Source organism: Pristiophorus japonicus, chromosome 1 (genome assembly GCF_044704955.1).
Source record: "Pristiophorus japonicus isolate sPriJap1 chromosome 1, sPriJap1.hap1, whole genome shotgun sequence".
Taxonomy (NCBI): domain Eukaryota; kingdom Metazoa; phylum Chordata; class Chondrichthyes; family Pristiophoridae; genus Pristiophorus; species Pristiophorus japonicus.
This window is the reverse complement of record NC_091977.1, coordinates 428,847,721-428,867,682: the sequence shown is the minus strand read 5'-3', so window position 1 is coordinate 428,867,682 and position 19,962 is coordinate 428,847,721. Positions and strand designations below refer to the sequence as shown.

At 46.2% G+C, this 19,962-nt stretch overlaps 1 protein-coding gene and 1 long non-coding RNA gene across 2 annotated transcripts in view; one reads left to right on the top strand and one right to left on the bottom strand.

Moving 5' to 3' along the window:
- spidr (scaffold protein involved in DNA repair) overlaps positions 1-19,962 on the top strand; it is a 451,063-nt gene that overhangs the window by 170,388 nt on the left and 260,713 nt on the right. The window lies entirely within an intron of this gene.
- The window catches only part of LOC139275304 (uncharacterized), a 162,341-nt gene that overhangs the window by 19,938 nt on the left and 122,441 nt on the right, over positions 1-19,962 (bottom strand). The gene's annotated exons all lie outside the window — the stretch shown is intronic.

The window sequence follows — 19,962 nt, the reverse complement described above, 5'->3', positions numbered from 1 at the left end:
GAAAAGCATGACTGAGCTGGTCTTATGATGAGGTGCGCCTGCTGTTGCAGCTCAGTAGGCTGCCTTGGCCAAGCTTTGTGGTAATGTCGTTTCCAAATTTAACTGGCTCCCAGCACGTGGAAATACGTGCCCAAAGTTCTTGGTCTGTAGCGTAGTTGGCTGGAGGGTAAAAATATCTTGAATCAGCAGCTCTTAAAAGCCTGCAGCTTTCCATTAAAAGGAATGTTGTAGTGGTAGTAGAAAAGCTGAGTAATTGTTTAAAATGGCACAAACCTAAATTGGTAACTCCTGCACCTCTGGCAGGTACTCTTTAAGGATGTCCAACCTTTTGGAGCTGAGGGCTGCATAAATGTATCCAAACCAATAAGTGGGCCACATAATTATCCAGAAATGTGAGGCCTGATGCATAATAAATCCAAATACAGGTGCAACGTCCCGAATCTGGAATTCCAAAAACCGGAATTGTCCGAAAACCGGACATTTCGGCGAGGAGCGACGGATGGTGAGGTCCGAAATCCGGCAAAACCCCAAATCCGGCACGGATTCAATCCTAAGGATTCCGGATTTTAGACTATTGATTTTCTTGTCTGAAATCCGGAAAACCCCCAAAAAAGGGCATGGATTTGGTCCCGAGGATTCCGGATTTCAGACGTGGTACCTGTACCTCCTTATGCAAAAATCCAAGCCCATGCACAACAAAGCAAGATTCTTCACTATACACAAAAGACCCTCCACATTCAAAAAAAAATGCAAACTCCCATAAATAATAAGTCAAGCAGTACCGTGTATTTCCCTCTTGTCCGAGGTGTTTACCTCCATTGTGATAGTTATGATATTCAGATATTACAACATCGTGACACTGCAAATAAGTGTGACAAACAAAATATTTACTATTCGCAATATTTTTACTATATTATCATTATCATCATCATCATTATAGGCAGTCCCTCGGAATCAAAGAAGACTTGCTTCCATTCCTGAAGTGAGTTCTTTGGTGGCTGAATAGACCAATATGAGAGCCACAGACTCTGTCACAGGTGGGACAGATAGTCATTGAGGGAAGGGATGGGTGGGACTGGTTTGCTGCACGCTCTTTCTGCTGTCTGCGCTTGATTTCTGCATGCTCTTGGCGTTGAGACTCGAAGTGCTCAGCGCCCTCTCGGATGCACTTCCTCCATTTAGGGTGGTCTTGGGCCAGGGACTCCCAGGTGTCAGTGGGGATATCGCACTTTATCAGGGAGGCTTTGACGGTGTCCTCGTAGCGTTTCCGCTCGTTTGTCGTGAAGGAGCTCCGAGTAGAGCACTTGCTTTGGGAGCCTCGTATCTGGCATGCGGACTATGTGGCCTGCCCAGCAGAGCTGATCGAGTCTGGTCAGTGCTTCAATGCTGGGGATGTTAGCCTGAATGAGGACGCTGCTGTTGGTGCGCATGTCCTCCAAGGGGATTTGTAGGATCTTGCGGAGACATCGTTGGTGATATTTCTCCAGCAGCTCGAGGTGTCTACTGTACATGGTCCATGTATCTGAGCCATACAGGAGGGCAGGTATTACTGCAGCTCTGTAGTCCATGAGCTTGCTGGCAGTTTTGAGGGCCTGGTTTTCAAACACTCTTTTCTTCAAGCGGCCGAAGGCTGCACTGGTGCACTGGAGGCGGTGTTGGATCTCGTCGTCAATGCCTGCTCTTGTTGATAGGAGGCTCCCGAGATGTGGGAAGTGGTCCACGGTGTCCAGGGCCGCACCGTGGATCTTGATGATTGGGGGGCAGTGCTGTGCTGTGAGGACAAGGCTGGTGGAGGACCTTTGTCTTACGGATGTTTAGGGTAAGGCCCATGCATTCGTATGCCTCAGTAAATCCGTTGACTATGTCCTGGAGTGCAGCCTCTTTTATATAGAAATAACTACTAGCAGATATAATATGGCATTGTAAATGATGAGTTGGAGGATGCACTATTTTATAAATAAATGTTATGCCATGCAACCAACACATGATGCCTTTACAGAACTGAATAAGTGAAATTGCATTTTTATTCTGAGATTTTTGTTAATGTTTTGGGGATTGTTTGTATTCTCAGATAGTCTCCATATTTCTGTGAAAAATTTAAATCAGTGGCCTCCATTATTAATACTTACTCCTTTTATTTATTTACTAATTTTTAATTTGTCACGTTCTTTGAAGCCTAGTAAACAAAACAAGATAATAGGCAAGATGTACCGGAATGGAGACAAATTTCAAAAGCTTTAATCAGGTAAAACTTATGATGAGTTTTATTTCAAATTTGCAGAAAACAAAGTCACTAATTATCTCACCTGTACTTAATTGGTAGTTAGATAATGTAAACATTCTAATTGATGACACCTGTGAGATAGAGAAAAATACAGATAGAGCGAGGAACAGGCAGTGTTTTTATGCATCCTAATTTGATTTTAAAAGAGTAAAAAGTAATTTTGTTTTTCAAATCAAACAAAGCATTATTCAGGAAAAAAAGGACCAGTAGGGAAAGGTAAAAAGTGAAGGCAATCGGTTTAATGGTGTCTGGGCCGCTTATGTCTCACCACCCCGTTGAAGGAGCATCTGGGAATGATGGGGTAGTGGATGGAAGGTTAACAAAACTCAAGTGATGTTTAGAGCTTTCAAGATTCATCTCGTTTTTTAAATTTGGAATAAAAACTCAAATTTAGATGAGGAAAGACATTGCACATGTATGTGTCTCTGTACCCAACAGCTGTTAACAATTAAAATGTTTACATTTTCTAACTGTCAACACAGGTGGCAAAGATTTTTGTTTTGAAATTTAACTTTCAAAAAAACCCTCAAATTATAATGAGGAAAGGCACTCCCTCAGCTTAAGGTGCTTTAAGAAATGTATGGAATATAAAACAAAAGCTACCCTAGGTGCATAAATAGTTTCTCTTTCTCTCCCACCTCAGTCTTGCACATGTAGTTTAAAAAAAAATGCTAACTTTGTTTAGAAAAATGCACTCAGTATAAACTTTGCTTGATTAATGCTTTTGAAATTTATCCTCCAGCTAGTTTCAAATAATTTTGAAAAGCAGCTGATCAGAAATTGCTGGAAACTAAAGAAAAAATTTCAATTCAGTTGACTGAACAGTATTGATGTATCCTAGAAATTGAGTACATTGAACATGTCCAGATTGCACAATCCAAATTCAGTTAAAGTGTCAGGCCCGGTGAAAAATATCAAGTCCAAGCCCAGCCCTATGGGAATGGCTGAGGCCACCTTTAATGGAGATATTAAAAGACAGAAGAAACAATACAGTGGATAAATGTAACAATATTGTTGTGCAATATGTAATTTCATTTTTTTTAAACCCTTATATTGGACATTAGTAATTAAGGGTTGGTATGCGGCTACAGCAGGTGATCGGGGGAGGGGAGCAGATGGAATGTTGGCCTTTATTGCGGGGGGGTGGGGTGGGGGAGAGAAGTGGAGGGGTCCTGCTACAACTGTACAGGGTGTTGGTGAGGCCACACCTGGAATACTGCGTACAGTTTTGGTCTCCTTATTTAAGGAGGGATATACTTGCATTGGAGGCTGTTCAGAGAAGGTTCACTCGGTTGATTCCGGAGATGAGGGGGTTGACTTATGAAGATAGATTGAGTAGGTTGGGCCAAAACTCATTGGAGTTCAGAAGAATGAGAGGTGATGGCTGCTGGCCTTATCTCATTCCTCTGACCGTATCTTCGTAACCCTGCAGTGTAAGCAGGAGTCCTTGCATCGAGTGCAATGCCTACTCCAACTGGCACTAAAAAGGATTAATGTCACAATTATTGTGATTTCGTGAGGTTTTCCGCCAAGATACTCTGAAGGATACCATCGTGTTCACTGACGATTCTGTAGATTCCAGGGAGGTCTGTCTGACATCTGTCTGAGGCTGAACCAGACCGTTCGCTTCCTGGGTGTCGTATTTGACCCCGAGCTGAGCTTCCGCGCCCGTATCCGCTCCCATCACCCAGACCGCTTATTTCCACCTCTAACATCGCCTGACTCCCCTGCTGCCTCAGCCCATCTTCTGGTGAAATCCTATCCATGCCTCTGTTACCTCTAAACTCGACTATTCCAACACTCTCCTGGCCACCTTCTCACCTTCCACCCTAAGTAAACTTCAGCTCATCCAAAACTCAGCTGCCCCTTGTCCTAACTTGCCCCAAGTCACGCTCACCCATCACCCCCTGTGCTCGCTGCCCTGTTTGCTAACTCACACCGAGTCCCGCTCACCCATCACCCCTGTGCTCGCTGACCTACATTGGCTCCGGTTAAGCAACGTCTCAATTTCAAAATTCTCATCCTTCTTTTCAAATTCCTCCATGGCCTCGCCCCTCGCTATGAATTGCAGTGATATGGGGAAAGAGTGGGACTAACTGGATTACTGTTTGAAAGAGCAAGCGCAGATTTGATAGGGTGAATGGCCTCCATCTGTGCTGTATTATTCTAGGGAGCTGAAAAGAATGACTATATCCAGCCTGTGTATATCTTAATGAATCGGGGCCCAGGAGAGACGCGAGTTCGGGGCCCAGGGGCAGCACGGGCCAGCCCACATTGCGATATGTGTGCGCACTGGGTCTGTGCAGCAGAGTTGGTTTCCAGTCATCTTGGTTAACCCTTGCCACTGGACCAAGACCTAGCTCTGTCAAGCCCGTATGGTGGCTGGTGTGCAACGATCACCACACGTTAAAAAAAATACACGCACAGGCTTCTTCCACCCTTCAGGATGCAGTTCGGGACCTGGAATATTAGGTCCTTCATTGAAACACCTGTGAACTCATCCCTTTTTGGCGTGGAAGCATGTCATCCTTGATACGAGGGACCCCTATGATGATGATGATGAGTAATTACAGTTACTGAGGGGAAGAAATAACGGGTGAAAACTGTTCAGAAATAATTTGGCATAGAAATTGGTCAGAAAAAACAGCAAACCTGAGGATTGGGAGAAATTTAGAATTCAACAGAGGAGGACTAAGGGTTTAATTAGGAGGGGGAAAATAGAGTATGAGAGTAAGTTTGCAGGGAACATAAAACCTGACTGCAAAAGCTTCTATAGATATGTGAAGAGAAAAAGATTAGTGAAGACTAATGTAAGTCCCTTGCAGGCAGAATCAGGGGAATTCATAATGGGACACAAGATAATGGCAGACCAATTGAACAAATACTTTGGTTCTGTCTTCATGAAGGAAGACACGAATAACTTCCCAAAAATACTAGGGGACCGAGGGTCTAGCGAGAAGGGGGAACTGAGGGAAATCCTTATTAGTCAGGAAATGGTGTTCGGGAAATTGAAGGGACTGAAGGCCGATAAATCCCCAGGGCATGATAGTCTGCATCCCAGAGTATATAAGGAAGTGGCCCGAGAAATAGTAGATGCAATGTTGGTCATTTTCCAGCATTCCATGGACTCTGGTTCAGTTCCTATGGATTGAAGGGTAGCTAATGTAACCCCACTTTTTTAAAAAAAGGAGGGAGAGAGAAAACAGGGAATTACAGACCGGTTAGCATGACATTGGTAGTGGGGAAAATGTTGGAATCAATTCTTAAAGATGTAATAGTAGCGCATTTGGAAAGCAGTGACAGGATTGGTCCAAGTCAGCATGGATTTATGAAAGGAAAATCATGCTTGATGAATCTAGAGTTTTTTGAAGATGTAACAAGTAGAGTGGATAAGGGAGAACCAGTGGATGTGGTGTATTTGGACTTTCAAAAGGCTTTTGACGAGATTAATGTGAAAAATTAAGGCATATGGTATTGGGGGTAATGTATTGACGTGGATGGAGAACTGGTTGGCAGACAGGAAGCAAAGAGTGGGAATAAAAGGGTCCTTTTCAGAATGGCAGTCAGTGACGAGTGGACTAGCAGCGTTCAGTGTTGGGACCCCAGCTATTTACAATATACATTAATGATTTAGACGAAGGAATTGAATGTAATATCTCCAAGTTTGCAGATGACCTTAAGCTGGGTGGTAGTGCGAGCTGCAGGAGGACTTGGATAGGTTTGTTGAATGGGCAAATGCATGGCAGATGCAGTATAATGTGGCAAAAACAGGAAGACAGATTATCTGAATGGTGACAGATTAGTAAAAGGGGAGGTGCAAGGAGACCTGGGTGTCAATGTACATCAGTCATTGAAGATGGGCATGCAGGTACAGCAGGCAGTAAAGAAAGCAAATGGCATGCTGGTCTTCATAGCTAGAGGATTTGAGTATCAGAGCAGGGAGGTCTTACTGCAGTTGTACAGGGCCTTGGTGAGACCACACCTTGAGTATTGTGCGCAGTTTTGGTCTCCTAATCTGAGGAAGGATATTCTTGCTATTGAAGGAGTGCAGCGAAGGTTCACCGGACTGATTCCCGGAATGGCAGGACTGATATATGAAGAAACACTGGATCGACTAGGCTTATATTCACTGCAATTTAGAAGAATGAGAGGGGATCTCATAGAAACACACAAAATTCTGACTGGATTGGACAGGTTAGATGCAGGAAGAATGTTCCCGATGTTGGGGAAGTCCAGAACCAGGGGTCACAGTCTAAGGATAAGGGGTAAGCCATTTAGGACTGAGATGAGGAGAAACTTCTTCACCCAGAGTTGTGAGCATGTGGAATTCTCTACCACAGAAAGTTGTTGAGGCCAGTTCGCAAGATGTATTCAAAAGGGAGTTAGATGTGGCCCTTATGGCTAAAGCGATCAAGGGGTATGAAGAGAAAGCAGGAATGGGGTACTAAAGTTGCATTATCAGCCATGATCATATTGAATGGTGGTGCAGGCTCGAAGGGACAAATGGCCTACTCCTGCACCTACTTTCTATGTTTCTATGTTTCCCGCAATTTGTAGGAAAAGATAATGGCCTAGAAATCTAAGCGAAATCAAAAACAGGCCCGCAGGGGGCGCTTGAATGGATAGGCCTGAGGCGTATGTAAGATTGGACCTCTGCCCCCTCATTATCATAGAAACTTTAGCACTCAATACTCCAGGTGTGGCCTCACCAAGGCCCTGTACAACTGTAGTAACACCTCCCTGCCCCTGTAGTCAAATCCCCTTGCTATGAAGGCCAACATGCCATTTGCTTTCTTAACTGCTTGCTTTACCTTCAATGACTGATGTACCATGACACCCAGGTCTCATTGCACCTCTCCTTTTCCCAATCTGTCACCATTCAGATAATAGTCTGTCTCTCTGTTTTTACCACCAAAGTGGATAACCGCACATTTATCCACATTATACTTCATCTGCCATGCATTTGCTCACTCACCTAACCTATCCAAGTCACTCTGCAGCCTCATAGCATCCTCCTCGCAGCTCACACTGCCACCCAACTTAGTGTCATCCGCAAATTTGGAGATACTACATTTAATCCCCTCGTCTAAATCATTAATGTACAATGTAAACAGCTGGGGTTCCAGCACAGAACCTTGTGGTACCCCACTAGTTACTGCCTGCCATTCTGAAAAGTCCCCATTTACTCCTACTCTTTGCTTCCTGTCTGCCAACCAGTTCTCAATCCACGTCAGCACACTACCCCCAATCCCATGTGCTTTAACTTTGCACATTAATCTCTTGTGTGGGACCTTGTCGAAAGCCTTCTGAAAGTCCAAATACACCACATCAACTGGCTCTCCCTTGTCCACTCTACTGGAAACATCCTCAAAAAATTCCAGAAGATTTGTCAAGCATGATTTCCCTTTCACAAATCCATGCTGACCTGGACCTATCATGTCACCTCTTTCCAAATGCGCTGCTATGACATCCTTAATAATTGATTCCATCATTTTACCCACTACTGAGGTCAGGCTGTGACCGGTCTATAATTCCCTGTTTTCTCTCTCCCTCATTTTTTAAAAAGTGGGGTTACATTGGCTACGCTCCACTCCATAGGAACTGATCCAGAGTCTATGGAATGTTGGAAAATAACTGTCAATGCATCCGCTATTTCCAAGGCCACCTCCCTAAGTACTCTGGGATGCAGACCATCAGACCATGGGGATTTATCGGCCTTCAATCCCATCAATTTCCCCAACACAATTTCCAAACTAATAAGGATTTCCCTCAGTTCCTCCTTCTTACTAGACCTCTGACCCCTTTTATATCCGGAAGGTTGTTTGTGTCCTCCTTAGTGAATACAGAACCAAAGTACTTGTTCAATTGGTCTGCCATTTCTTTGTTCCCTGTTATGACTTCCCCTGATTCTGACTGCAGGGGACCTACGTTTGTCTTTATTAACCTTTTCTCTTTACATATCTATAGAAGCTTTTGCAGTCCGTTTTAATGTTCCCTGCAAGCTTCCTCTCATACTCTATTTTCCCTGTCCTAATCAAACCCTTTGTCCTCCTCTGCTGAGTTCTAAATTTCTCCCAGTCCCCGGGTTCGCTGCTATTTCTGGCCAATTTGTATGCCACTTCCTTGGCTTTAATACTATCCCTGATTTCCCTTGATAGCCACGGTTGAGCCACCTTCCCTTCTTTATTTTTGTGCCAGACAGGGATGTACAATTGTTGTAGTTCATCCATGTGGTCTCTAAATGTTGCCATTGCCCATCCCCTTGTTCAACCCCTTAAGTATCATTTGCCAATCTATCCTAGTCAATTCATGCCTCATACCTTCAAAGTTACCCTTCTTTAAGTTCTGGACCATGGTGTCTGAATTAACTGTTTCATTCTCCATCCTAATGTAGAATTCCACCATATTATGGTCACTCTTCCCCAAGGGGCCTCGCACAACAAGATTGCTAATTAATCCTCTCTCATTACACAACACCCAGTCTAAGATGACTTCCCCCCTAGTTGGCACCTCAACATATTGGTCTCGAAAACCATCCCTTATGCACTCCAGGAAATCCTCCTCCACCGTATTATTTCTAGTTTGGTTAGCCCAATCTATATGCATATTAAAGTCACCCATGATAACTGCTGCACTTTTATTGCATGCACCCCTAATTTCCTGTTTGATGCCCTCCCCAACATCACTACTACTGTTTGGAGGTCTGAACACAATTCCCACTAATGTTTTTTGCCCTTTGGTGTTCTGCAGCTCTACCCATATAGATTCCACATCATCCAAGCTCATGTCCTTCCTAACTATTGTATTAATCTCCCCTTTAACTAGCAATGCTACCCCACCTCCTTTCCTTTTTATTCTATCCTTCCTGAATGTTGAATACCCTTTGATGTTGAGTTCCCAGCCCTGATTATCCTGGAGCCACGTCTCTGTAATCCCAATCACATGATATCTGTTAACATCTAATTGCACAGTTAATTCATCCATCTTATTACGGATACTCCTTGCATTAAGACACAAAGCCTTCAGACTTGTTTTTTTAACACCCTTTGTCCTTTTAGAATTATGATGCAGTGTGGCCCTTTTTGTTTCTTGCCTTTGTTTACTCGGCCTTCCACTATTGCTTTTTACCTTTCTACCATCTGTTTCTGACTCCATATTACTTCGCCCTGTCTCGCTGCTTCGATTCACATCCCCCTGCCATATTAGTTTAAACACTCGCGAACTGCATTAGCAAATGCAAATCATCGAACCTAAAGGTGTCCCCAGGCTGCTCACCGCAGTAGAGGAGTTGAAGATCAGGCTACTGTGATCCTCAGATAAGTTCTTAAAGGCAACCAGGAAGGAGCCACTCCGTGGAAGGGGGTGCTATCGAGAGGGAGCGGGAGGACGGGTAGCAATATCCGGGAGGGGAGCATGAGTAGTGGGGGGCCGGGGGGCGGGTGAGGGGGGATGCTGGAAAAAAAAGTCATAGTGGGGCTGTGAAGGTGGGGTGCGGTTACAGACAGCGGCCACTGTTTTTAAAGTGGGGTAGGGAGGAGCACTCCTGCTCTTTCAGGCTCCACGTTCAGGTAAGCATATTTTAAATACTTAATTGGTTGAGGCCTGTAGCGCACCTGCTTGACCTGGTTTTCCAGAACGCAACCGGCTGGGCGCTGACTATATTTAGGGCAACCCAGTATTACAGAGGCGGCTTCAAACAGGCGTTAAGCCCCCTATTTAAATATGCATAGGGCATAATGCCTTTTTCTGGCATCGGCCCTGGACGCATATTTTTTTTTTCCTACACCAATAAGCCGGGAGATGTTGTTGTGGATCGTATTGTGTGTGTTTCCTTCTCACCATATTGGAGGCTTAGGAGGTTGTTTGGCACTCTGAAAAACAAATGCTGCATGGTTGACTTTCTTGGCCACTGTCAGATTGTGCAGCAACAGGGTGACAGGTTTACATAGTTGGGTTCTATTTTAAATTTAGCATAGGAATTAATTATGGTAAGTTTTGACATGAAAGTATGACAACAAAAAGTGAAAAGAGCAAAGGTTTTATCGACGGGAAGAGCACACAGATATAAGATTATTTTAAAATGAGATAGGTAGATAAACACCTGTAAAAATCACTAATCTTGGATTGCATTTATTGCACTATTATACCTGTGCAGGACTTGCATCATAATCAAGCTAAAATATTTAAAATAGAATAGGGTATCGTGGAAAGAATAGACAGGACCGAGACAAAGCAAAGCGGAAGTAAAGTTTTTAATATATAACATTAATGGCCCCAAGTTTCCACATGATTTGCTCCTGATTTTTAGGAGCAACTGGTGTAGAACGGAGTATCTTAGAAATTCGGAATTCTCGTCATTTAGTTTGCTCCAGTTCTAGTCAGTTAGAACAGTTTCACTTTGGAACAGAATTTTCTTTTCAAAAGGGGGCGTGTCCGGCCACTTACGCCTGTTTTCAAAGTTTCGTCAGTGAAAACTTACTCCAAACTAACTAAGAATGGAGTAAGTGAAGATTTTTGTACGCTCGAAAAAACCTTGTCTGCACTTTAGAAAATCAGGCGTAGGTTACAAATCAGGCGTAGGGAATGGTGGGGAGGGGGTTTAAGGGAAGTTTACAAACATTAAATACTTCAGTTTTACAAATAAAGAGCCATCATCAATAATAAATGATAAATACATCAATAAATCAACCAATATATCAATCAAAAAAAATTTATAAGAAATAATTTTTTTAAAAATCAATAAATAAAACATTTTCTACTTACCGACTGCAGCACCGGGAGCCCTCCAACAGCGTGCTGGGATGCCCCCCCCCCCCAGTGCGTCTCTGTCAGTGTCTCTATCTCTGTCTGTCTGTGTGTGTCTCTCACTCTGTCTGTCAGTGTCTGTGTTTCTGACAGGGAGGGGGAGGAGGGGGGTAGAGGGAGAGATGGGGGGAGCAGAAGTGGGGGGGGGAGAAGGGGGAGTGGGGGGAGATGGGGGGGAGAAAGGAGATGGGGGGGAGAAAGGAGATGGGGGGGAGAAAGGAGATGGGGGGGGGGGAAGGAGATGGGGGGGGGGAAGGAGATGTGGGGGGGGGAAGGAGATGTGGGGGGTGGGAAGGAGATGGGGGGCGGGAGAAAGAAGAAGGGGGAGGGAGGCTGAACGGGCCGGGCCTGAGACTTCGGGCAGGGCCCGTCCCCAGCACCAGATTTACAGGTAGGTGGCGTTGGGTCGGGTCCGGGGGTGGTGAGAGAGAGGTCGGTTCGGTTCGGGCCGGGGGAAGGGAGGGAGAGGGAGGTCAGGTCGGGGGGAGGGAGGTCAGGTCGGATCCAGTCCGGGGGGGAGGGGGGGGGGGAAGCGCGGGTCGGGTCCGGGGGCGGGTGGGGGGGGGGGGGAGAGCGGGAGTTGGCTCGGGTCCGGAGGCGGGGGGGGGGCGGGGGGACAGCGGGAGTCGGGTCGGGTCCGGAGGGTGGGGGGGAGCGGGAGTCAGGTCAGTGTCTGGTCTGGTCAGGGGCGGGGGGGGGGGGGAGTCAGGTCGGTGTCGGGTCCAGTCCGGGGCGGGGGGAAGTGGGAGCTGGCCGTGGGAGGAGCTTTATTCACGCAGCCCCAGTGAGGCCATTCGGCCAAGGCTAGGAGCTGCGTGCTTCGGGCCCCTCCCACACAGTTTCGGGCGCCTGGAGCTACTGCACTTGCGCGCCCACTGTAGCGCTCATGTGCAGAGGTCCCGGCACTGTTTTCACCGCAGGGACCTGGCTCCGCCCTCTACAGCTCCTGCTGCGCTGCGCTGAGGGCCAGAGAACTTGCAGGGAGGTGGAGAATCTGGAGGGTTTTTTTAGGCGCACTTTGTGGCGCGAAAAACGGGCGCCCAGGTCGGGACTGCGCTGTTCTAGGCGCGGCTCGAAACTTGGGCCCAATATGACTAATAAAAGTATTCCTGATGCCTGAATGACATTACTACTAAAATACTGCTCCCTTTTTAATTCAGTCACTTAATTCACACTCTGACTCAATACTTTTAGTGCTATATTCCCACATGACTACTTTTTACTTTTCTCAATTCAAATTATTGGATAGTTCAGTTTTTATTAGTGCAAGCAAGGATTTATAATTATCGTAAATTTCATTAACGGATAGTATTCAAATGTGAGTTGATTTTTTTAAAAACCCAGTGAGCACAGAATCCCCTGGCGATGTTGGCAATATAAGGGTCAATTAAAGGTTGTTGTATTCATTGGGGGAGGGACTTGACATTGTCCAGTAAATTGGGAATCTAGTGCAGTGCTTTGTTTAATATATTTTAATTTAAACCAAAAATAATCTTCCCATTAAGCTTGTCCAGACATAAGCTTAAGAAATTCCATTCATTCCATTGTGATAGGTTAGATAAGAGAGCCCACCAATGATTCAGACAATAGTTCTTCTTGTAGATTGAATAAACTGATTATCTTTTATATGGTACATCACGTTCTCTGTCAATGCAATAATTTTGTCTGGATAATTAGAGAAGAGAAATAAGTATACCCAGCCAGTATCTGAATTATATGTACAAGCACCTTATATCCTTGTTCGTCTCACTTAGATTGTATATTTGCAGGTTGTTATCTGTTATCTGTTTCACGCGAACCTTTTATCTGTACAACAGGCACGGAGTGAGCAAGGGAAAGAATGTAATTAATGGCTGTCTACATGAATACAATAGAAATGATGATCTGAATGTCAACTTGCAGTAACTGCTTCCAATTGCTGGTAGAAATTTGTGAATGGTATTCTGATTAGTTACATACCATGCATACAACAGTTAGATGCTTCCCCATCAGCTTTATTGTGAAAAAATTGATAATTTGCTTTTATAAAAGGCTTTTAATGTATAAAATATCCCAAAGCACTTTGCAGAGAGAAAATAAATAAATGGAGCAAGTGTTAGGAAGGGTGACCAAAAGATCAGTTGAAAAGGCTTTTAAGGGTGGAATGAAAGATGGAGGAGTTTAGTGAGGGAGTTATGGACGATAGGGCCAATACGGCTGAGACCTTGTCACGAACGCTGAGGCAAAAGGAGTGGGTTCATCAAAATGCCACAGTTGGAGAACCAAATGTTGTGGGAGGGGATTCAAGGATCTGGTCTGAGGCTGGCTGGCTGACTCTTGCGACAATGTCCAAGAAGTTTGTTATTAAAGTTCCACATTAAGATACCTTCCAGCACTGGCACAAACATCAATCCCCCTCAGTCACAAAAATCCCCGCATCTCAAACATCCTTAATATCTTAAATTGCATAAAACTGCCCTTCTATTAATGTTTTTTTTCTGCTGGTTGTGGTTTGCATTTTTCCCCATGGTTGTTACAGTGCACTCAATGTATTGTTCCATAGGAGTAGGCTGAGAGCCACAACTTCCACAATGCATCTCTCTTGCACACAATTTGTCAGCAGGAGTTGAAAATTTCTCGACCAGTTCAAGGTTCCTTTTCTGCCTAGTTGTCATGTGATTTAGGTTGTTCTGAAGCTGGATATTACAGTTCCACAGGAGCAAGACAATAAGAACTCCCAAAACATCTCTGACACATCAATCGTCCACATTTCACTCTGACTGAATTCTGTAAGGTTTATCCACACATCGGTGACACGCCTCTCAAATTGCCGTTTTTGTAGTTTGGGCTGTTTGCTTCAAATTACCCCAGAATGTCCAAAAATATTGTTGTGCGCTTGTGCAAAGTTCAGGCAATTATGAAATTTGAGTACCGCATTGTGGAAATGTGGTTGCTGAACAAGTTCTGTGAGGCATTTGGCAACAGACTAGTAAAGGAATAAACTTTTCTGTTGATTGTTTTCCCATAAGTAATACCTTTTTAGAAGTATTTTTGCAAAGAATTTACAGCACAAAAACTGGTCTATGCCGATGTTTATGCTCCACACAAGCCTCCTCCCACTCTCCTTCATCTCACCCTATTTACATATCCTTCTATTCCTTTCTCCCTCATGTAGCTTCCCCTTAAAGGCATCCATACTATTCACCTCAACTACTTTATGTGATAGCAAGTTCTACATTTGCATAGATTGACATAAAATATACAGCGCAGATACAGGCCATTCATCCCAACCAGTCCATGCCAGCATTTATGCTCCACTCGAGCCTCCTCCCATCCTTCCTCATCTAGCTCTATCAGCATAACCTCTATTCCATGCTCCCTCATATGCTTATCCAGCCTCCCCTTAAATGCATCCATACTATTCACCTCAATCACTTTCTGTGGTTGTGAGTTCCACATTCTCACCACTCTCTGGGTAAAGAAGTTTCTTCTGAATTCCCTATTTGATCTCTTAGTGACTATCTTATATTGATAGTCTAGTTTTGCTCTTCCCCACCAGGGCTGGGGGGGGGGGCTGCTCCAATGTGGGGTGGTGGTAATCGGTGAGGACGATTGTGGCCATCGAGGGGTTGGAGAGGAGGAGATTGTGGCTGTCAAGGTAGCGAGGGATGGGAGGGAAGGAGATTGCGGCCGTCGAGGAGGGGAGGGGAGGGTGGGAGAAGATCCCAGCCGTCGAGGGGCGGGGGGTGGGGAAAGGAGAAGAGGAAGAAGATCGGATCGGAACCGGCCACTGGACGATTGTGGCTGGCCTCTTACTGATCTGGGGGGCAGAGTGGGAGTCTAGGAAGGTGTTTGGAGGCCTCGTGGAGAGGTCTCCGACCACGAGGGACCCTGGATCCAGTAGGTAAAAATACTTGTCTCTTGGATGCAGCACTTCTGTCTTGCAGGATTATGAAGTGTGTAAAACCTGTACAGCTGCAGATAAAAACAAAATGTAGGTTAAAGAGGAGACTTCCAGCTTCATTGTTGATATGTCCTTACTATACAGTATAAATGCACGCGAGGCCCATACTTGAGAGAAGGTCACTCTGTGACCAGTTACCTTTATTACCAAGACCTCAAGTGATGAAGGTGGATGGAGCTTCCCCTTTTATACCTGAAAGTCCAGTTTAGGAGTGTCTCCCACAAGTTCACCCCCTTGTCAATGTTCCCAAGGTGTACAACTTGGGTCAGCTTACACATGGGTTACAATGTTAGTTGAATACATGACATCACCTCCTCCACCAAAGTCTTATTGGGATCACAGGTTAAGTCTCTCTGGTGGTTTATGCTCCCTTGTCGAGCGCCTGAGTTGGGGCTCCGGTTGTTGGGCACTGGCCTGAGTGTCTGCTGTTTGCGGTGCCTCAGGCCTGTCCGGACTGCCCACAGTGACTGGGCTCTCCTCCACTTGGTTCCGGTGTACGGTCACCTGTGGTGGAGTGAATTCTATGTTGTGTTCTTCCTCTGCTTCTTCTTTGGGGTTGCTGAACCTCCTTTTAGTTTGATCCATGTGTTTGCGGCAGATTTGCCATTAGTAAGTTTAACTACCAAAACCCTATTCCTCTCTTTGGCAATCACAATGCCTTCAAGCCATTTGGGCCCTGCAGCGTAATTATGGACAAAAACAGGGTCATTGACATCAATACATCGCGCCCTCGCCTTCCTGTCATGGTAGTCACATTGTGACTGACGCCTGCTCTCAACAATTTCTTTCATAGTTGGGTGTATAAGAGATAACCTGGTTTTGAGCGTCCTTTTCATTAGCAGCTCTGCGGGTGGAACCCCTGTGAGCGAGTGTGGTCAGGATCTATTGGCCAACAGGAGGCGTGATGAGCGGCTTTGTAGGGAACCCCCTTGGATTCTGAGCATCCCCTGTTTGATTATCTGCACTATTCGTTCCGCCTGGCCGTTTGAGGCCGGCTTGAATGGTGCCGTTCTGACATGGTTGATTCCATTGCCTGCCATGAAGTCCTGGAATTCAGTGCTTGTGAAGCACGGGCCATTGTCGCTGACCAAGACATCCCATAGACCATGGGCGGCGAACATTGCCCGTAGACTTTCTACCGTGTCAAAGGGTGTGCTTGAATTTAAAATGGCACACTCAATCCATTTGGAGTAGGCGTCTACTACAACCAAAAGCATTTTTCCCATGAAAGGACCTGAGTAGTCCACATGAATGCGTGACTATGGCTTGGCGGGCCAGGACCATGGGCTCAAGGGGGTTTCCCTGGGTGCGTTGCCCAGCTGAGCACACGCGTTGCACCTGCGAACACAAAGTTCCAGGTCTGCATCTATCTCTGGCCACCAAACGTGTGATCTGGCAATTGCCTTCATCATGACAATGCCCGTCATTGTGAAGTTCTCTGATAAACACCTCTCTGCCCATCTGGGGCATGACTACTCGGTTTCCCCACAGTAGGCAATCGGCCTGAATCGAGAGTTCATCCTTGCGCCTATGAAACGGTTTAAATTCCTCAGGGCATGCCCCGTACGTGGCTGCCCAGTCCCCATTCAGAACACATTTCTTAACTAAAGACAGTAGCGGGTCTTTATTTGTCCAGACTTTAATCTGACGGGCTGTCACAGGTGAGCCTTCGCTTTCGATAGCTTCAACCGCCATGACCATCTCAGCATCATGCTCAGTTGCCCCCTCAGTGGTGGCTAGTGGAAGCCTGCTGAGTGCATCGGCGGAGTTTTCAGTGCCCGGTCTGTGCCGAATTGTGTGGTCATAGGCGGCTAACGTGAGTGCCCACCTCTGAATGCGGGCCGATGCATTCGCATTTATGACCTTGTTGTCTGCCAAAAGGGATGTTAGGGGTTTGTGATCTGTCTCCAACTCAAATTTCCTGCCAAACAGGTACTGGTGCATTTTTTTTACTGCATATACATATGCTAGCGTTTCCTTTTCTACCATCCTGTAGCCCCTTTCTGGCTGCGACAGACTTCTGGAGGCATAAGCTACCGGCTGTAACTGACCATTGACATTCACATGCTGCAACACACACCCGACCCCATAGGACGACGCATCGCACGTTGGAACAAGTTTCTTACACGGGTCATATAACGTTAACAGTATGTTGGAGCATAACTATTTGCGTGCTCTATCAAAAACCCTTTCTGGCTGTCCCCCCAGACCTTTGCGTAGGAGCACGTGTAGCGGCTCAAACAGCGTGCTCAATTTGGGAAGAAAGGTTCCAAAATAGTTCAGGAGCCCCAGAAACAAACGCAGCTCCGTCGTGTTACGGGGTCTGGGTGCTCTTTGGATCGCTTCCATTTTGGACGCAGTAGGTCTGATCCCATCTGCTGCTACTCTCCTTCCCAGGAATTCTACCTCTGGACCTAAGAAGACGCACTTCGCCTTTTTCAGTCGCAGCCCTACCCGGTCCAGTCTGCATAGCACCTCCTCCAGGTTGTGGAGGTGTTCTTCAGTATCGCGACCCATGATGAGGATGTCGTCTTGAAAAACCACCGTCTTTGGAATCGACTTGAGGAGGCTTTCCATATTTCGCTGAAAGATCGCGGCAGCCGAACGAATCCCGAACGGACATCTGTTCTACTCAAACAACCCCTTGTTTGTCGTGATGGTGGTCAGCTTCTTCGACTCACTCGCAGCTCCTGGGTCATGTAAACTGAAGTCAGGTCCAATTTTGAAAAAAGTTTGCCACCGGATAGCATCGCAAAGAGGTCCTCCCTTCTCAGTAGCGGGTACTGGTCTTGGAGTGACACCCGATTGATGGTGGCCTTGTAATCACCACATATCCTGACCGACCCATCCGCCTTGAGCACCAGCACGATTGGGCTCGCCCAATCACTGAATTCGACTGGCGAGATGATGCCTTCCCTCAGCAGGCGGTCCAATTCGCCTTCTATCTTTTCCTGCATTATGTACGGCGGTGTACTGGCCTGCCGTCCGGGTTTATGTGAATCACTAGCTTGGCCCCCATGAAAGTGCCGATGCCAGGTTGAAATAATGAGTCAAGTTTGTCCAGGACCTGTGAGCATGATACTTGCTCCACAGAAGAAATTGCTTTGACATCGCCCCATTTCCAGTTCATGACAGCAAGCCAACTCCTCCCCAGTAGTGCGGGACTGTCCCCCGGGACAATCCAGAATGGCAAACTGTTCTCCGAATCTTTGTGGGTCACGACTACCGTAGCGCTGCCTAGCACCGGAATGATCTCCTTTGTATATGTCCGTAGCTGTGCGTCAATCGGCAATAATTTTGGCCTCCTGGCCTTGGACACCCACAACCTTTCAAACTGTTTGATACTTATCAGGGACTGGCTGGCCCCTGTGTCTAGCTCCATTAATACTGGGATGCCATTGAGGAGCACGTTCCTCATTATCGGTGGAATCCTGGTATATGAACTGTATATGTGCTCCACATGAACTCGCTGAACTTCAGCTTCCAGCGATTTCCCCCAGTATTCATTTGGCCTCGTAGGGCTTACATCGGGCCCATCCTCCTCGTACATCAACCTGGCTGCAGGCTTCCTGCACATACGCGCCAAGTAACCACTGATGTTGCATTTCTGCAGGTATATTGCTGATACCTGCAAGCTCTGGCTCGGTGTTTGCCTCCACACCTCCAGCATGAGCTGGAGGCCCCGTTGTCAACAAAAGGTCCATTACCAGTCGATCGTCTCTGACTGTCTCTGTAATTGTCCTTAAGCGCACCATTAACAGGTGTTGATGGCCGCATTACTGGCCACATTGTCCATTGCGATGGCATGAATCACCGTTCAGCTAGCCATTGTCTCTGTTGAATTCCCCCTTTGGGTTTGACTACATGCTGGGGCATGTCCGATTGCCTTTGCCTGCCTAGAGAACGGTGTGCCGCGTTAACAACGTTGACCCCCTTGTCATTTGCCGCATTTGAGGCAAGATTATTGTCATACATCATTCTGGTCTTTTCCTCCCCTGAGATAAATGCCTGGGCTATCAGAGCCGCTGCTTCCAAGGTCAAGTCTTTGGTCTCAATCAGTTTCCTGAAAACCCCAGCGTGCCCGATGCTCTCAATAAAGAAGTCTCGCAGCATCTCCGCTCTGCATGCATCTGTGAACTTACATAGGCTCGCCAGTCGCCGGAGATCTGGCACGAAGTCTGGAACGCATTGCCCTTGCCGCCGGTGCGTGTAAAACCGGTGTTTTGCCATGTGCATGCTGCTCGCCGGTTTAAGGTGTTCCCCAATCAACTTGCTGAGCTCTTCGAATGTCTTGTCCGCCGACTTCTCTGGCACTAGAATGTCCTTCATCAGGGAGTACGTTCTGGATCCACAAACCGTCAGGAGATGAGCCCTGCGTTTGTCGGCCAAATCCTGTCCCAACCATTCCTTAGTGACAAAACATTGCTGTAGTCTCTCAATAAAGTCGTCCCAATCATCACCAACACAGTATCTCTCTTGTGTGCTGCTAGTGGCCATGCTCGCCTGGTTTAAATCCCAGTTTCTCGTCACCAATGATATGTCCTTACTATACAGTATAAATGCACGAGGCCCATACTTGAGAGAAGGTCACTCTGTGACCAGTTACCTTTATTACCAAGACCTCAAGTGATGAAGGTGGGTGGAGCTTCCCCTTTTATACCTGAAAGTCCAGGTTAGGAGTGTCTCCCACAAGTTCACCCCCTTGTGGTCAATGTTCTCAAGGTGGACAACTTGGGTCAGCTTATACATGGGTTACAATGATAGTTGAATACATGACAATTGTCATATTTAAATTGACGACCCCCCTCCTGGAAGTGGGTTGGCTACATGCTGTTTGGCTGAAGACAGCAAAATTATTGGGTCTCTAACATCACAAGTCAATGAAGAGGTATTTTTATGAGAAAATAATTCACTGAGACTCCATCCCCTT